The sequence below is a fragment of the Herpailurus yagouaroundi genome, unplaced genomic scaffold, assembly GCF_014898765.1.
Source record: "Herpailurus yagouaroundi ecotype Mexico unplaced genomic scaffold, PumYag 100, whole genome shotgun sequence".
Lineage (NCBI taxonomy): Eukaryota > Metazoa > Chordata > Mammalia > Carnivora > Felidae > Herpailurus > Herpailurus yagouaroundi.
Window position 1 is genome coordinate 64,525,142 of NW_024412391.1, and position 18,928 is coordinate 64,544,069.

At 36.9% G+C, this 18,928-nt stretch overlaps 1 long non-coding RNA gene and 1 pseudogene across 2 annotated transcripts in view; one reads left to right on the forward strand and one right to left on the reverse strand.

Moving 5' to 3' along the window:
• The window catches only part of LOC121028740 (uncharacterized), a 163,488-nt gene that overhangs the window by 46,959 nt on the left and 97,601 nt on the right, over positions 1–18,928 (forward strand). For both annotated transcript variants that reach the window (XR_005789413.1, XR_005789412.1), the window contains exon 3: positions 17,639–17,753. This is a non-coding gene — a long non-coding RNA (uncharacterized LOC121028740). The remainder of the gene's footprint in view (positions 1–17,638; positions 17,754–18,928) is intronic.
• On the reverse strand, positions 16,075–16,619 carry LOC121028739 (chromobox protein homolog 3-like; annotated as a pseudogene).

The following is an 18,928-nucleotide window of genomic DNA, read 5'->3' on the forward strand; positions in this document are numbered from 1 at the left end:
TGTCAGCATGGAGCCTGCTTGGGATTCTCTTTCTCTCCCTCCCTGGCTCAGGCATGTGCGCTCTCGCTCTCTCTCTCTCAAAATAAATAAACTTAAAAAAAAAATCAGCAAAAAAAAAAAAAGAGGTGAATTTCTGACTCTCTCTTCTCTTCCCAGCTATCCCACTGGTCTGTGATATTAGACTAGGCACAAGCAGTCCCCAAAACCAACAAGCAGACAAGAGCTTCAACTTGCATCTAAAAAAGCCACATGAGGGAGGTGCCCACAGGTGGCTGAAAGCCTGGAACTGGAAAGAGTAGTCATGATGACCAGACAGACAGAGAAAGAGAAGAGAGGGAGAGAAAATTAGGAAACAGGGAGAAGGGGAACTGACTGAAGCAGCTAATAGGTACCCTTCTCATTCTGGATGCCTATTTTTAAAATTTTGTTATGGTAAAATAAAACACAGAAAGAAAAACTCACACAAATTCATAGGTTAGTGAATTATTATAAGGTGAGCACCCTGTAACCACCACCCAGGTCAAGAAAGAGAACTTTGCTAACATCCTTGAAGGACCTCCCTCTATTCCATGCCAGTCTCTCAGCGCCTCTCTCTTCCCAGATGTAAGCACCAACCTGACTAGCATCATAACCGTTCCTCTGTTTCTTCATTTTTTTATTACCCAAAAGTGTACCTCCAACACTCTAGTTAAGACTTGCTCTTTTTAAAAAAAATGGTATCGGGGCGCCTGGGTGGCGCAGTCGGTTAAGCGTCCGACTTCAGCCAGGTCACGATCTCACGGTCCGTGAGTTCGAGCCCCGCGTCGGCTCTGGGCTGATGGCTCAGAGCCTGGAGCCTGTTTGCGATTCTGTGTCTCCCTCTCTCTCTGCCCCTCCCCCGTTCATGCTCTGTCTCTCTCTGTCCCAAAAATAAATAAATGTTGAAAAAAAATTTAAAAAAAAAATACAAATAAAAAAATGGTATCTCTTTTAAGTCATTTTTATTCTAGAGATTTCCTCTCTACCCATGTCTTTTCTTTGCAGTTTATCTGCTGAAGAGCCCAGGACATTTGACCTGTAAATATTCCCACGGTCTGAGTTTTGCTGATTGCACGCTCATGCTGTAATTCAGCATTTCCTCCGTCCCCTTGTATTTCCTGCAAATTGGCAGCTGGATCCAGAGGCTTGGTCAGTCTCCGGTTCCATACCTTTGGCAAGTCCATAGGTAGTGATGTATTCTTTCAGCGGGAGGCACATGATCTAGCTCTTTATGTGATGTTAGTAACCTTTGATGCTTGATGCCTAGATACATTAATTGATTAGGGATTGAAAGATGGTGATATTCTTCTAATGTTATCATTTCTTTTACATTTACATGGCTGAAATACTTATATAAAGAGATACTGCTTTTATCTACTTTAGATTACTCAGTATAATTCATACAGAAAAGACAGGATAATTGCTTGATTCTTTCATCTTATTTACCAGTGTTCAAAATAATTAATTGCTTCTTTATCATCATTTAAAGGTGACTGATTAGAGGTTTTGTTCATATCACTATGAACTCATGAATTTAAACATATTTGATGGTTCAGCTGTTTTTATCAGACTGCTCCCCATGTGTACCAAGCTACCCTCCAGTGTTTTAAAGGCAATGATTGATACCAAATTCTAGATAAGTATCTATTTCTTACACCTTTATTTGTATGTACCATCAGAAAGTTGGAGTTGGGTAGATTTTCTAATCCCTGAAAACACCACTTTGCTAAAACCTACTTTTAGGAACCTGTCTATTACATTTGTGCTAAATAAAACGACAACACACCCAAATACTGGAAAACATAAAATATTACAAATTCACTCTAAGCCGATCACTTTACTCTCTAAAAAATATACATAATTTTCAACTTTACCAAAGTAAATACATAAATCCATTATTAATTAATCAATCAATCAATCAATCTTAGAACCTGGGAGTCATGGAAATAGAAATATGAGCCACTCAACCAGCAGAGGGAGTACAAGTTATCTGACGAATCCAGTCTCCCAAACTCTGCTTTCCTATTGGTGAAGTCACTGATAATGTTTTGGAGAGAAGGAAGATACCAGCAACAAGACAGGACATATCTGTACTTCTCTGTTGTCTGTTGGATGCAGAGAAACAACACTGATTCTTAATGAAGGGAAAATACAACAGTAAGGGGAAAAAAGTATTCCCATGAATTTCGTCAGTCTTCTTTGCTCAGAATTTAATATGTCATTGTCCATAGCCTGACTGACAACTGTCTTGGTGGATAAGAAAGGAGGAAGATAGGATTACATCACTCTTTGTAAATTTAAAAACCAGAGGCATCCAGAGGTGATATGAATTGTCTATAGTCACATCAATTCAGAAGTAGAGGCAAAATTAGTATAAATCATCCAAGTCCCATTCTAACTTTTCACATGGGACCTTAGTCAATGACAACTATTTTAAAGGGAAAAGAAGTTACAAAAGTATTTTGCAGTTTTTCTATTTGCCTTTGCTAATAATGATCCAGTCAAGAAAGAATAAGAGCTCAAGAATATAGAACACCCGAGCACTCCCTGATTTCTTTGCAAATTTTCCTCTAGGGTTGGTGCTTTAATTTCTAATCAGTCTGAGTCAATAACGTATGGTTGTCAGTGCCATTGTTGACTCTCACAATTTCTTGTCTCAATCCCATAGTTCCTAAAGCTTAGGGCTTAGGGTCACTGACAGGGGTTTTGGTTTGGAGCTTTCTATGTTTACACAATAGGGCAAGTCAATATCTCTCCTGTATCAGTGAATTCTGGACTAAACTGATCTATTAAGCATTGTAGACAAATGAAGACCTTTATGGGTAGAAAGAGGGCTCCCTGGAAATCTCCTCTGCTTTTACATTTCATTAAATCCACAGACTCCCACTTGCTCCCCACAGAGATCTGAATGCAGCTGAATAAGAAAGGAAGAAAAGTCTCATGAGAAGAATGGAATGCTCTTACAATATTTTTAGGCTCCAATGTATACTGAATTCCATTCACACGGTCCTGCAGGAGGTTTGGCCCATCTTCACAGAGCATGCCACAACTCCTGCTTATTGCAACAGATATGTACATTTCTCAAGGACTGACAATAATTAAAGAAAAAACAAACTGGGAGGTTCTTTGCATAGGATTGTTGAGGCAAGCTTTCCCTTTTTCTTTTGTTGATTCCTGTTCTATAAAAAGGATGATGAACTGGTGTTGGAAAGTTCAAATTTTTCTCCAACTTGTTGGACTCCTAATTGTGTACCTGATTCAAACCAGTTTTGGAGATAACGGGGTTACCTCTAACTTTCCAAGAAGCTAATAAAAAGACCAAGAAGTTTTTGAAAAATCTATGTTTATTTTTAAAGAAATAAAATCAATATGGAAATAAACTTTTTATGAGAAACATGAAAAATTTTCCTTGGAGACACAGGTTGAATAAATGAGGACTTTTGATGGTGGCCACAAATGAATGAGTTCAGTTTTTGCTTTCATTGAACTCAAAGGGTGCACGTTTCTACTTGCATGTTCATTTGCTTTTATTCTGTGAATCTAATCTGTCTATCCCACATCAACAGACAGAAGGGACTCTTGAAGTCTGTTCCTTCTCAGCCCAGGAGCCTTCAACATAGAGGCAAGACTTTAATGACTTCTAAGTGTTCCAAAACACCCAAATCTGTGCTAAGCTTCTTTAGCTATGTGAAATACTGAGTTAATGAAGGCAGGGTCATTGATTCAGATATATATATACGATGACTCTGCAAATCTTGTCCTCTTAGGCATCAAATAAACACATTATTACCAAACATATCTATCCCCATTGGCATTATAAATCCATTACTCACTAAGAGGAGAGGGTAGGTAGATATGGATGGAGGCAGACTGTACTAAACTTTTCTCAGCCATTTCATAGCTGTGTGAACTTATGTAGATTTCTTCGAGCTTCTATTTCCTCACTATAAAATAAGAATAATAATAGCAGCTACCTCATAGAGTTGTTGTAAGGATTTAATAGATTATTCATGTTATGTGTGTAATGCAATGGCGAGTAATAAAAAATGCTCAACAAATGTTATTTTAATTTCAATTTAATGCTGTTGGTATTGCTGTTGGACATTTTAAAGCACAAATTCCATGATGCTCACTGCACGTATGTGTTACAGCTTAAGTTCCTTTGGCATTGGTACGTATTGGCTTTAAAACTCAGATACACAAAACATATAGAATCCAGAGAAGCCAACACACCTTCATGAAAGCACAAAAGAGGCAGTAAACCTCTACTCTCAGCGCCACTTCACACATCACACACTTAAATCAATTAACACAGCTGACCAGCAAGTAACTCATTGGTGCTCACTGTGACTTTTCAATCTGCTGAGGATGTCTTCTAGTGATGAAGCTTAAACAGATGTTTAGTAATGAAGGGTGTGGGTATAATTATAGACATGAAAAATATGGTCTCCTCTCCTAAAAAATCCAGAGTGCAGTCATTTCTCTATTTTTGCTTTTTGGAAGAAAATAAGAAATGAATTAAAAGAGTTTTCTGTTTTGTTTTCATTTTTCCTCTTTTTAAAATAAAACATGGGGGCGCCTGGGTGGTGCAGTCGGTTAAGCGTCCGACTTCAGCCAGGTCACGATCTCGCGGTCCGGGAGTTCCAGCCCCGCGTCGGGCTCTGGGCTGATGGCTCAGAGCCTGGAGCCTGTTTCCGATTCTGTGTCTCCCTCTCTCTCTGCCCCTCCCCCGTTCATGCTCTGTCTCTCTCTGTCCCAAAAAATAAATAAACGTTGAAAAAAAAATTTAAAATAAAACATGTCATTAGTTCTACACTGCAAAAGTCCAACAAAGGCGTGAATAATTCTCTGATGGGTTAGAGAAATATCAATATCTATTTAAGATCATCCCCATACCAATTTCAAGTGCACATCTATTCAACTTAAATGCAGTCAATAATTGTTTACTCCTCTTGAGCTTGTGTGTGTAACCTGAGAAGTATATCTTTAAGATAGATGGAAAAAGAGAATGTTCCAAGTACTTGTTTACACTTTAGTAGATGCAATGACAAAAAGGGAACAGTCAGGAATAATACCAAAAACACCAATTTCTAGGGACACCTGGGTGGCTCAGTTGGTTAAGCATCAGACTCTTGGTTTCAGCTCAAGGTCATGATCTCATGGTCATGAGATTGAACCTTGCATTGGGCTCTCTGCTGGGAATGGAACCTGCTAAAATTCTCTCTCTCCCTCTTCCCCTGACCCTCCCCAGCTCTCTCTCATTCTCAAAAAACAAAAACAAACAAAAAACAAAAACAAACAAAATAATTCCTAGACAACTCCTCTAAGTGATTCTGATTCAGTAAGAATGATGTCAGATTTAGGAATCCCTGTTTTCAACACCTGTTCTGGTGATTCTTATGATCTGCCACATCAGGGACATTGATTATCTGTTTTTTCTACACGCCTGACATCTCTTCCTTCTTCTGATAAAAACACCTCAATTTTCCTTTTAGAAAGCAAGCACTCCTCCCCAGCTCTCTGCTCATGTGGGTGGTTGGGGCTGATTCCACCACCAGCTCCATAGTGGGCCTTGGTCCCAGGCCTGTTCAATCATTGTAATCAATCATTATCTCTGGTCACACTGATTGGTTCAAAGATTGGTGTGAAACCGAATCCTGGGATGTTGAAACCATTGGAAAGAGGAGCTCTCTTTCCTCTGGGTTTAGGAAAACGTAGCTACCTGAAAAAGAAGCTAACAGTGAGATGGAATAAATGGAAAAAGGAAAGCAGAGAGATTGATACACAGAGAGAAAATGTGAAAATGAGAATGAATAGATGATATCCTTTAGATTCACACATTCAGGCAATTTTTGTTTGCTTTGAGGGAAAAAAAACACAACCTATAATGACAGCAATCAAAGGAACAAAATGGAGACATAACTCAAAGTTTAAAAATTCAGATGGAAATGTAAAAGACTTAAGCTACATGACCCATTAATGACTATTTTCTAAGGGTTTATTAAATTAGGCATAGGAAACTATGGTGGTCAGATATACAATATAAGAATGAGTGTACTGTGGGTTCTTCATAAATATTTTTTTAAGTTTATTTACTTATTTAAGTAATCTCTACACCAACGTGGTTCTCAAACTCATGATCTGGAGATCAAGAGTTGCATGCTCCTACAATTGAGCCAGCCAGGTGCCCCAAGACTGTATTGTGGTTTTTATAGAGTTTTTAAAATAAGAAAAGTGCATCTAAAATGAAATGGCACAATACAGGTATAATTGTGTTTAAAATACATCCCCACCGGGGCGCCTGGGTGGCTCAGTCGGTTAAGTGTCCGACTTCAGCTCAGGTCACAATCTCGCGGTCCGTGAGTTCGAGCCCCGCGTCGGGCTCTGGGCTGATGGCTCAGAGCCTGGAGCCTGCTTCCGATTCTGTGTCTCCCTCTCTCTCTGCCCCTCCCCCATTCATGCTCTGTCTCTCTCTGTCCCCAAAATAAATAAACATTAAAAAAAAATTTTTAAATACATCCCCACCAAATGTACCCAATAACAAAGTTCCCAAATACATGAAGCAAAAACAGATAGAAATGAAGAGAGAAAAACACAGTTTAACAATAATAATTGGAGATTGTAATACCCACTTAAATAATAAATAAAACAAATAGATAAAAGATCAACAAGGAAAGAGAAGACTTAATGCTGTACACCAAATAGAACTAACATAATCTCCAGAACAATCTATACAACAATAGAATACACATTATTCTCAAGTACACATGATATTCTCCAGTATAGACCATATGTTAGGCCACAAAATAAATCTAAATAATTTCAAAGGATTGAAATAATCCAAAGTATGATCTCCAACCACAATAAATTGAAATTAGAAATTAGTAACAGAAGAAAATCTGGGAAATTCACAAATATGTGGAAATTAAATAACACACTGCTAAATAATCAATAGGTAAAAGACTAAACCAAACGAAAAATTAAAATACTTTGAAGTGAATGAAAATGAAAACAGAACATACCAAAATTTATGAACTGCAGCTCAAGCAGTGCTAAGAAATTTATAGCAATAAGGGCTCCTGGGTGGCTCAGTCGGTTAAGCATACAACTTCAGCTCAGGTCATGATCTCACAGTTCATGAGTCTGAACCCCACATCGGGCTCTGTGCTGACAGTTCAGAGCCTGGAGCCTGCTTTGGATTCTCTCTCTCTCTCCCTGTCTCTCTGTCTCTCTCTGTCTCTCTGTCTCTCTCTCTCTCTCTCTCTCTCTCTCTCTGCCCCTCCTTCATTCATGCTCTGTCTCTCTCAAAAATAAATAAATGTTTAAAAACTTTAAAAATAAAAGAAGTTTATAGCAATAAACATTGTTTTAAAGAGAAGAAAAGAATAGGGCGTTGGGTGGCTCAGTCAGTTGATCATCTGGCTCTTGATTTCAGCTCAAGTCAGATCTCACAGTTCATAAGATCAAGTCCTGTGTCAGGCTCCTCACTGACAAATGGAGCCTTGAGATGCTGTCTCTTACTCTCTCTCTCTCCCTCACCTGCTCATGTTCTCTCTCTCTCTCTCTCTCAAAATAAACATTTTTTAAAAAGAAGAAATTATCAAATCAGTAACCTAACTTTCCACTTCAAGAAACTCGAAACAAACTAAGTGAAAACAGAAGGAAAAAAAATAATGATTAGAGCAAGAATAAATGAAATAAAGAATATAAATACAATAAATAAAATCAGTGAAAGTTTGTTCTTTGGAAACATCACAAAAATTGGAAAACCTTTAGTCAAACTACTAAAAAAAAGACTATGATAACTAAAATAAGATTTAAAATAGTGATTAGTTTCTGATCTATAGAAATAGGAAGAATTATAAGGGAATACTGTGAATTATTGTATGTCAACAAATTAGATAATCCAGTTGAGATGAACAAACACCTCAAAGGGTACAAACTACCAAAACTGACTCAAGAAGAAATAGAAAGTATGAATAGATCTATAACAAGTAGAGATTGAATTAGAACTCAAAAAATATCTCACAAAGAAAAGCCCATGCCCAGATAATTTCACTGGTGAGTTCTGCCAAATCTGAAGAAGAATTATCACCAATATTTCACAAATTCTTTTAAAAAATAAGAAATTTTCCAAATTAATTCTACGAGGTCAACATTACTCTGCTATGAAAACCAGAGAAAACTTCAGGAGGAAACAAAAAATTCTGCAACAAAAATACCAGCAAACTCTATCCAGCAACATGTAAGGATTATACTCCATAACCAAGTAAAATGGATCCCAGTGATGCAAGATTGGCTCAGCATATAAAAATCAATCAACACAATGCATCATACTAATAGAAGAAAGGACAAAACCACCCATCAGAGGAATTTCAAGCAAAAGAAGGTTATGATTTGATTTTTATTTTTAAAAAGTACTGTTGTTACCACATATCTATTCCACTTAGATTCCATTTGTACTGGGAGTAGAGAATAGGAAGGAGCCTTGGTATGGTTAGCAGATTATGTAAGTAGTCCAGAAGAGAGATTCTGGTGACTTGGAGGTAAGTGTAGTGGTGGAAACAGAGAAAAGTGGAAGTTTTCAGAATACTTTTAGAGGTAAAGTAAGTCAGTGGGATTTGCTAAGTGTTCAGATATGAAGATGAATGAGAAAAGGAGAATCAATGTTGACTCCTAGATTTTTGGCTTCAGCCACTGGGTATATGGTGATGCCATATACTGAAAAGAAGATCCAGGGACACCTGGGTGGCTCAGTCGGTTAAACATCCAACTTCAGCTCAGGTCATGATATCGCAGTTTGTGAGTTTGAGACCCATGTCAGGCTCTGTGCTGGCAGCTCGGAGCCTGGAGCCTGCTTCAGATTCTGTGTCTCTGTCTTTCTCTGCCCTTCCCCCATTCACATTCTGTCTCTTTCTCTCTAAAAAATAAACATTAAAAAAAGAAAAGAAAAGAAAAAGATCCAGTGGGGTTAGATTTGGGAAAGAAAGATAAAAGTTTTATTTGGCATACATTAAATTGGAGATGACTGTTTAAAATTAATGTGGAGATGTCTGATAGGACTTGGGTATATACTTGGGAGCTCAGAAGAGAAGTTGGAGCTGAACATAAAGATTTGGAATTCATTAGCATACAAGTGGTATTTAAAGCCATGGGATTAAATGATGTTTATTTTTAAAACTATTTAAATAGAGCAAAGAAGGGAGACCAACATAGAGCCCTGAATTGCTCATACCTATAGCACTGAGACAGAGAAGACAGAGCTCAGAAAGGAGACTAAGGAAAGCAGCCAGTGAGATAGAGGAAAACCAGGAGACTATGTTGTCATGGACTCCAAGAAAAATAACTGTCTCAAGAACGAAGATGAATAATTTCTAGGGATCTGCTGTACAACATTGTGTCTATATGTAGGCACAATACCCTATAAATAACAATATTTATATAATATAAATAACAATACCCTATCATATACTTTCAAAATCAGTTAAGAGAGTAGATCTAGTGTTAAGTGTTCTTACCACAGTAAATTTTCTTAACAAATCTTTTTTAGAAAACAAGAAAGAAGTAGTGATCAACTTTGTTGAATACTGCTGAAGGGGCAAGCAAAAAAGGAATGATAGAATGGCCATTAATGTTTGAAATACAGTGATTATTAATAATCTTGACAATCATGAAGTCAGTGAAGTTATAGGGACAGATGTCCTATTGAGGTTGGTTAAGAGAGAATGTGAGTTGAAAAAGTAAGGGCAGCAATTATAGATAAATCTGAGGAATATTTTAATGAAGAGGCATAGAGAAATGGAACAGAAATTCAAAGGATAGGATCTGAGAGCAAATAATTACAGAAACTAAGTCACTGGCAAGGATCTGGAACACCATGAAAGTCTTTACCAAGTTGTCTTTTGACCTGGGCCAAGCCACATCATCCACAGTACAGAGAAGGAAGTTGAAGAGGAGTCATGAGGCAAGTTTTCATGGGAGAAAATGAAGAATTTCCTGTCTAAATGTTCCTGCTTTCCTGGTAAATATAAGCTTATAGTGAGCTGTGAAGGTAGTGGAGAGACCAAGTAATATAAGAGTGTCAAAGAGAAGGAGTGAAATTATCACTTGGGAATTACAACAGACTGAATTGTGTCTCCCCCCATTTTTTTTTTTTTATATTAGAGAGAGGGAGAGACAGACAGCATGAGCAGGGAGAGGGGCAGAAGAGGAGAGAGAGAGAATTTTAAGCAGGTTCCACACTCAGCACAGGGCCCAACACAGAGCTTGATCCCACAACCCTGGGATCATGACCTGAGCAAAAATCAAGAGTCAGATCCTCAACCAACTGAGCCACCCAGGCACCCCACCACCGCCCTCCAAATTTTTATGATGCAGCCCTAACCATCAATGTGATTGCATTTGGAGATAGTATCTTTAGGAGCTAATTAAGGTTAAATGAGGCCATAAAGGTGAGGCCCTGACGTGATCAGACTATGGTTTTGTAAGAAGAGGGGGAAGGAGAGAGAGAGTGAGAAAGAGGGGGAAAATCTCTGCCATGTGAGGACATAGCAAGAAAATGGCCATCTGCAATCCAGGAAGAATGCCCTCACCAGAAACTGGAATAAGCCAGCATTGATCTTAGACTTCCTGCCTCCAAAACTGTGAGAAATAAATTTCTGTTGTTTAAGCCACCCAGTCTATGTTATTTTTTTATGGCAGCCTGAGCCAGAATGTAAGATGGTGAAAATATTATTAAAGTTGAGTAAGATTCTGGACATGAGTGCCCAGCTGAGATTTGTGGCTATGGAACTTAAAGAGAGACCAGACACACAGTTGTGGTTTTTTGGTTTGTTTGTTTTTTTTTTTTTCCCAAGCCATGTCAGCTGCTCAGATGCCGGCACAGTGTCAGTAGACAGATGGGTTTAACCCAGGTCATGACTTATAGGCAAGTCCTGCCAAGAGAATACAGAAAATTAAGGGTATTCATAAGACAATGTTCAGGTGAGATGAGACAAATAATATTGATGATGACAACTTTAGAAATAAAGTCCTTCTGCCTCCTCTCTGATATGAAGATGAGCTTCCTTAAGAAAGATTAGGCTAGATATTCTTTACCCATGTTTGCAGTGCAGTGTATAAAATTTCAAACCCTTTTCATTCATATGTGGATCCTGAGAAACTCAACAGAAGACCAGTGGGGAGGAGAAGGGGGAAAAAAAAGTTACAGAGAAGGAAGGAGGCAAACCATAAGAGACTCTTAAATACTGAGAATAAACTGAGGGTTGATAAGGGTCGGGGGAGGGGAAAGTGGGTGATGGTCATTGAGGAGGGCACCTGTTGGGATGAGCACTGCGTGTTGTGTGGAAACCAATTTGACAATAAATTTCATATTAAAAAATTAAAAATAAAAAATAAAATAAAATTTCAAACCCACTGCTATATCAGTATCAAATAATGACACTACAACTGGTAGTGCATTGCTTTTAAATAATCATTGATGCAATTCATGTGTATTTTGTACCGTAAACTTCCTAATAAACTGGAGATCCATGTAGACAAGAGTCAAGTGAGTACATGTTGGTTTAAAAAAGTCTTTCAGAATAGAACTTAGGGTAATTCTATCTCTCCTAACCCATTAGATTTTTCATTTCTAACACTATTTTTTCCCTCAGAGGTTAATATGTTTGATCTCAGACTGATATTGGTATGCATAAGAGGAAGTGAAATTTTACAGATGAAATTTTGCTTTGGAAATTAAACTATGTTCCAGTCTTCCTTCCTGTCCAATTTTGAGCTAAAATCCTGCAAACAAAAACCATTTCTAGACTCCATGAATGCCCTAATCCTAAATTCTTCCTGAATTGTGAAGTGGAAAATTAAATCATTTTTGTTGGAATACTCCCTGTTCAATGGGTCCAGATCAGCACTCAGATGATGTCAGCAAATGTTACATTTTTTTCCAATTATGAAATGAATTATGGGGTGCTAGCTAACCACAGTCAGTCATTAAATAAAGCTATTTTTGCTGATACATTGTTGTCCTGCCAGAAAACACAGGTGTTTTGTTTTTAAAGAAGTTTTTAAAAATTGCTGTAAGAAAAGATTGCATTAACAATCCTTCAGCACAAGCAATATAGGAGCATAAATAAGAAGGTGCTATTTGTAGAGTTTGTGTGGCAAGGGTAGAGATTGTGTTTTCACATACGAAATAAAGAGTTGCTTTATGTCCAAGGAATTGAAACATTTGGGCTATGATGTATGAAGACAGTGATATATGACCATGCATATTTAAACACATCTATACACAGAGTCTTAAGAGTTGAATGAAAGGCACCTTATAAACATAAATTATTATTGTGAACAAACTTTCTTGCACTGGTATTTTTAAAGAATGTTAGTTCATTCATTCTTTGACGACTCCCAAAGGTTTTAAACTCATAGTCTCAAAAATGACAGCATGTACATCTGTCAATATCAAACATGTACTTGTTAATAGAAGACCTAGAGCTGTGCTTTCACTTGGAGGCAGTTCCTTGAAAAACAAATGAGCATAAAATATTTTAATTGGTCCAGTAGTCATAATGATGATTTTTAATCATTTTGCATTTTCAGTAATAGCCTTACACTTACTCATTTTCTTCCTCTCTTTCAATCAACTGTCTTCAATTTACATATCTTCAAATCATTCCTAAACTAAGCAGCTGCTTTCAGTTGATTCATGTAGGAATTTGATTATCTCATCCAAACAATGACATCTTGGATCATGCATTAATGGCATGCTTATGGAATGAAGCAGTTTTCTGTTTCAAAATGACTTTTTTTTCCTCTGTGTGTGGAAAAGAGTATAAATGGTACCTGTCTATAATCCTCAGAACTCAAAAACTAATGCAACAATCAACTTCTCATCTGGGTTAAAACTATGTTTAAAAAGAACAATAATTGGGGTGCCTGGGTAGCTTAGTCAGTTGAGTGTCCAACTCTTGATTTTGGTTCACGTCATGATTCCAGGGTCATGGGATTGAGCCCCATGTTGGGCTTCATGCTGCGTGTGGAGTCTGCTTAAGATTCTCTCTCTCTCTCTTCCCCCCTGTCCCTCTCCCCCACTTGTGCACACACTCTCTCTAAAATAAATTTTACAAAAAGAACAATGATCTATTGACAAACATACCTTAATAAACTGTTGTTGGAAATAAATCATAGCGTTTAAGTGTTGAAAATGGCATTTTAAATATATTCTAAAATTCATTTCCAAGAACTAAATTGCCCAGGTTTTATTTCAAAGTTCCTAAATTCTTTCATTTCAGACTTTAGAAAAATCTCCTCAAAATAATTATGGACATCTCACCTTTGAATACTGATATAAATCAAGATTCTTAAAATTTTCAAGAATGTCTTAAAAACATATTTTAATCAACAGTCCATTTAGAATTTCACTAATTATTCACAAATATGTGGAATTCCCTTGGGGTACAAAAACAGTTTTTAAAACTACTGAAAGACTTAAATTATTTATGAAGCCACTTTTGCCCACACAAAATCGAATGATTCAGTAACTATGAGTTATTGTTCAACTAAATGTTAAGGACAATTTATAAAATGAGAGAACTCAGACCAATGATCACATTTTATACTCTTAGAGACATGATTTTTAAAAACATTGTATCTATGAACATATAACTCCTACATCACTTCATTCATTCAATTTTAAATGTGGCAAATCCTATTATCCAGGGTAATTGGCAATACATTGTTCTTAATCAAATGTTCAGGTTAAATGGTTGGTTCAACGAAAATTTTATACAAAAATATAGCATATAACTAGATACATAATACATATATAACATATATATGCACAGTATATAACAACTTTCAAAGTTCAGTGCCCAGGTGAGCCACTAAAACTCACTTAACCACAAACAGTGGTTAAACATCATCACCATAGCATTCTAGAACTTAATTACATGTATGACGTTTCCAAGGAAAAAAGCATATATAAGTTTTGTCTGCAATGACTAAAACTTTGTTCATAGATAGAAGACCTTCCTTATTCCCTGTTACACTTGCTACCTCTGACCCAAAGCAGGCAATAAGGACTGCATTCCCATAGTTTTACCCAATGATGGTAGCCTCTGTGATCTGATGGTCCAGTTGAGGAGATGTAGAGGCTAAGGGTAAACTCCTGGAGGCTGAAGAGCTATGATGGAGTGACCAGAAGTCTTCCTAAAAATTCTAGGGAGGTTTGGGTGGGGGACACACACAGAACACTTAACTACCTAAAGATAAATTTGCAAGCTGATAAATTAAAGGGTGAAATTATTCACATAGCAAAAGAATTACAGTGGGTCCCAGGAACATTTGAAGAAATACATTTTCAAGTGTTTTTAATTAACAAAGGAAGACATTAAAAGCAAAAATTTTATAACATACTGCTGATTTGCAGATGTAGAAGTTCAAATATTTTTTTTTTAAGATGGTGAAAGTTCTTTATTTTTTCAAAATTTGTAAGAGAATATGTTTCAGGTGTTATTTTTCAGCTTTCTTTTCGTTTTAATTTTTTTCTTCCAAGATTTTATTTAAATTCAAGTTAGTTAACATATATTGTAACATATAGTGTTGGCTTCAGGATTAAAATTCAGTGATTCATCACTTACATTTAACACCCAGTGCTCCTCCCTAAGGTCCATCACTCATCTAGCCCATCTCCCATCCACCTCCCCGTCAGCAACCCACATATTCATTTTTTAAAATATAAAATTATTAACCACTGTTCACCACTATTTACAATAAACAATATATAGTTGGATAGCATTTTAGTCACGACAAAGTTATGTTTTTCCAGGCTTCCTTTGAACCAGTCACCCAAACACTGAAAAGATTGAGCCTTACATGTAAAGAATGAGTTGTGTGTAAAGAAAAACATGCAAATTGATAGTTTAGATTACCAAAGTCTGTTTATCCATTTACTCCAGCAGGTCCTAAATTGCCAACATCTCTAACCATCTGGTTAGGTTTCCATGAACAAAGTCTTACACATTAACCTTTTAGTCAATAGAGTACAGATTTTTCCAACTGCCTGTAAAGGAAAGCTTTGCTAGAGGAAACCTTTAGATGTCCATTTAACTAAGTCCTGCTTGGCTAATGAATACACACCAGGATTTGTCTAGTTTTCTCATCTAGGTGGGGAGATGGTTGATACTGATAAAAATTTTTCTGTTAGGAGTTTTGCAAATGGCATTAAATGACAATAGATATACATATGGATTCTGATATGGCTGTTTTGAAATTGTCCAATTGGAATTGTCTAAGTTGTTTACAATACATTTAAATTGTTCAATTAATGACAGAATCATCTATTTAATTTAAAATGTTAAATTAAAATATTAATTTAAGTTAATTCTAATTTAATTTAAATAATTTAATATAATGTAAATTTTAAATAATTTAATATTAAAATATTAATGTAAAATATAGTTTAAAATATTAAAATATTATTTTAATTAAATTAAAATATTTAATTTAAAATATTAAGTGGTTTATTTCTTGGGTTGCTTAGAATGATGGCCTTCCAGAAACACAGGTTTATCCGTGGTTGTGAAATGGTGTTTTTGTTTTTCTTTTGGTGAAAGTTAAAAAAAGAAAACCATTTATGTAGGTATTTTATGTGTATGCACACGAGAAAACAAACAAAAAAATCTCAGACTGGTCATTAGACATTTATGAGTTAACCAGAAATTCTGATTGAGTAATGACTATGGAGATCTTCCCCCAACTTTTAGAAAAGCTGTTCTCTAATGCAAAGGAAATAGTATACCATGATATCAAATGTTCTTTCCTGATAAAGGAAGCAACTAAGAAAGCCTTATTTATTTGTTCAAAGCTACCAGTGCTGTAGATAAAACCCCAACTTCCTCAATACTACTTCAAAACAAACATATCAAATTTGATTCTCATTAGAATGTGGTTATTTCTTCACACTAATAAATCAAAAACCAAGACACAGATTTTATATATATGTGTGCATATATATGTATATATATAATTCTATAATATAATTGCATATATAGTTGCAAACAATTATTGAGCTTCATTTTCTGTACAAGAATGCCAAATTAGTCTCCTTTCATAAAAAGGGATTGCAATCTGACAACACTTCATATTTTTGCCTCTTTTGCCAGTACCAAGTCTGCCCCATCTAAATCTTTCCATTTCTTGAGAAGTATTAATTCTCCACTACTGTCTGCAGCACCGATTATTCATGTGAGATCTAGACCTCTGGCAAAACCTCTTGGTTTGCCAGCAGTAGCTCTTTCCTTTGATTTGCTATCAGATTCACTGACAGATAAAGATTTCCTTTTTGTACCATCTTTTTCTTTACCAGCTCTTTGAGAATTAAGAAATATTTCTGTTAACTCCAGGCAACGTAATTTTTCTTCAGGTTGCCAATATTGTCAGCATGTGTATTACCTTCCACTGTCAGCATGTGTACTCCTCTGCTTTCCCAGTCACTATGCATCAGTCATGTGCTCTTTCCACCACAAATTCTTTAGGCTCTGCCTCTGACTTTTTTACCCTTTCCATTCAGGTTCTTTCCTTTGCAATGTAGTTTTGTCAGAGGCCATTTTTTTTTTAATGTTTATTTATTTTTGAGCGAGAGAGACAGAGTGCAAGTGGGGGAGGGGCAGAGAGAGAGGAAGACACAGAATCTGAAGCAGGCTCCAGGCTCTGAGCTGTCAGCACAGAGCCTGACGCAGGGCTCGAACCCACAAACAGTGAGATCATGACCTGATCCAAAGTCGGATGCTCACCCAGGCGCTCCTCTCAGAGAGCGTTTTTTATTACAAACCTGGAAAGCTATTATCCACCTTCTCCAAGATGTCCCCAGATGTTTCACTTCTCCAACCCATTGAATCTCAAGTTCCATTTTTTATTTTTAATTTTCATGTTACTAGACACTTTATTTTTTTAATGTTTATTTATTTATCTTGAGAGGGAGAGTGCACAAGCAGGGGAGGGGCAGAAAGAAAGAGGGAGAGAGAGAATTTCAAGTAGGCTCAATGCTGCCAAGGCAGAGCCCATCATGGGGCTTGAACTCATGAACTGGGAGATCATGACCTGAGCTGAAACCAAGAGTCTGACACTTAACTGATTGAGCTACCCAGGCACCCGTGGACATTTTATTTTTAATTTTCATGCTTTAGGCTGTAAGATGCAATCCTAATGTCCTGGCAAAGTGAGCTATGAGGGCTACCTTGGGTCTCCCCATGTCTCCTCTGGCCTCGGCCCTACTCCTCCTGCCACATCACACATCACTGCACACAACATCCAGTCACTGCCTTTCTCCACAAAGGCAGGAAAGCAGAATGGAGGGCTCTCAGGACAAATGCCCCTCATATTTTGGGGACAGTAATAAAGTCACATCTTTGTCCAGAGAGCTCTCCCAATTCTTCAGACACCTTTGACCCTCATTTTCACAGGCCTTCCTTTCTCTGCCCTCACTCTGAAGGCCCACCTCTACCCTGGTTTTCTTTCTGATTCAAGGAGGAAAGAAGTCAAATGTATTTAAGGCTCACCAGTGACTGAGGAATTACCTACATTTGACAAGAACACTCACATATGACTGCTTTCCTTTTCTCATCAGGGCATCTTTGGTGATCATTTCCTGACACAGTAGTGCTGGGAGCTGCCTGGGGAATTTATCTTTCTTGTCTTTGACCTTGTTTTATCACGAGACTGCTAGTGGTCAAATGATAAAGGTAAGCGAACTCCTGAAGCTTCATAAAACGTATTTATAAGGAAGTTCTTTCCTGCTTTATTGAAGATTAATTGACCATAAAGTTGTGGATTCATTTCTGGGTTTTCTGTTCCGTTCCATAGATCTATGTGGCTATTTTTGTGCCAGTACCATACTGTCTTGATCATTACAGCTTTATAATATAACTTGAAGTCATATAACTTGTAATATAACTTGAACTGTGATGCCTCAGCTTTGCTTTGCTTTTTCAAAGTTGCTTTGGCTATTCAGGGTCTTTTGTGGTTCCATACAAATTTGTACTAACTCTGTGAAAAATGCTGTTGGTATTTTGATAGGGATTGCATTAAATGTGTAGATTGCTTTAGGTAGTATAGACATTTTAACAATGTTCTTTCAATCCATAAACATGGAATGTCTTTCCATTTCTTTGTGTCATCTTCAGTTTCTTTGAATGATATTTTACAGTTTTCAGAGTACAGATCTTTCACCTCCTTGGTTGGGTTTATTCCTAGGTATCTCATGGTTTTTGGTGCAGTTGTAAATGGGATTGATTCCTTAATTTCCCCTTCTGCTGCTTCATTATAAGGAGGCATTTCTAGGCTGTGTATCATAGGCTGGCTGCTGGCTGACGCTGCTATAACCACCTTTCTTTCCAGCACATCCACCATCCCAACTAAAACCCTTCAGCATTTAGCATCATGTTTCTCTGCCAGAAGTGCAAGAGAAGATGCTATATGCCTCAGAGTGATATTTTCTAAAAATGTTTGTACCAATGAGTTCCCTGTGTGGAAAAGAATCCTTTAAAAGAGGATTTATTAGGTTTTAGTCTGCTTGCGAAAGTAATGGAAGCTCAACTTTAGAAAAGCCCCAGAAGCATAAGGAAAATAAAAATCATATGCTATTCCACCTCCCAGAGACAACTAATGTTAACATTTTAAGGTATTTCCTTTCAGCTTGAGAGACGAGAAAGAGAGTTACCACAACTGGGATCATGTTAAATTATATATGCATTTTTTTGTATCTTGCTTTTTTTATTTAGCACTACAGAATTCATTTAATATTCAACAAATAGGAAATTGCTAAAATTGCTGAAGGGGTTTCTGTTATCTGCACCTGAACTCTGAATGATCCAGCCTCCTTCTATACTTTATCCTCCAAGAGGACTAAACAAACTCT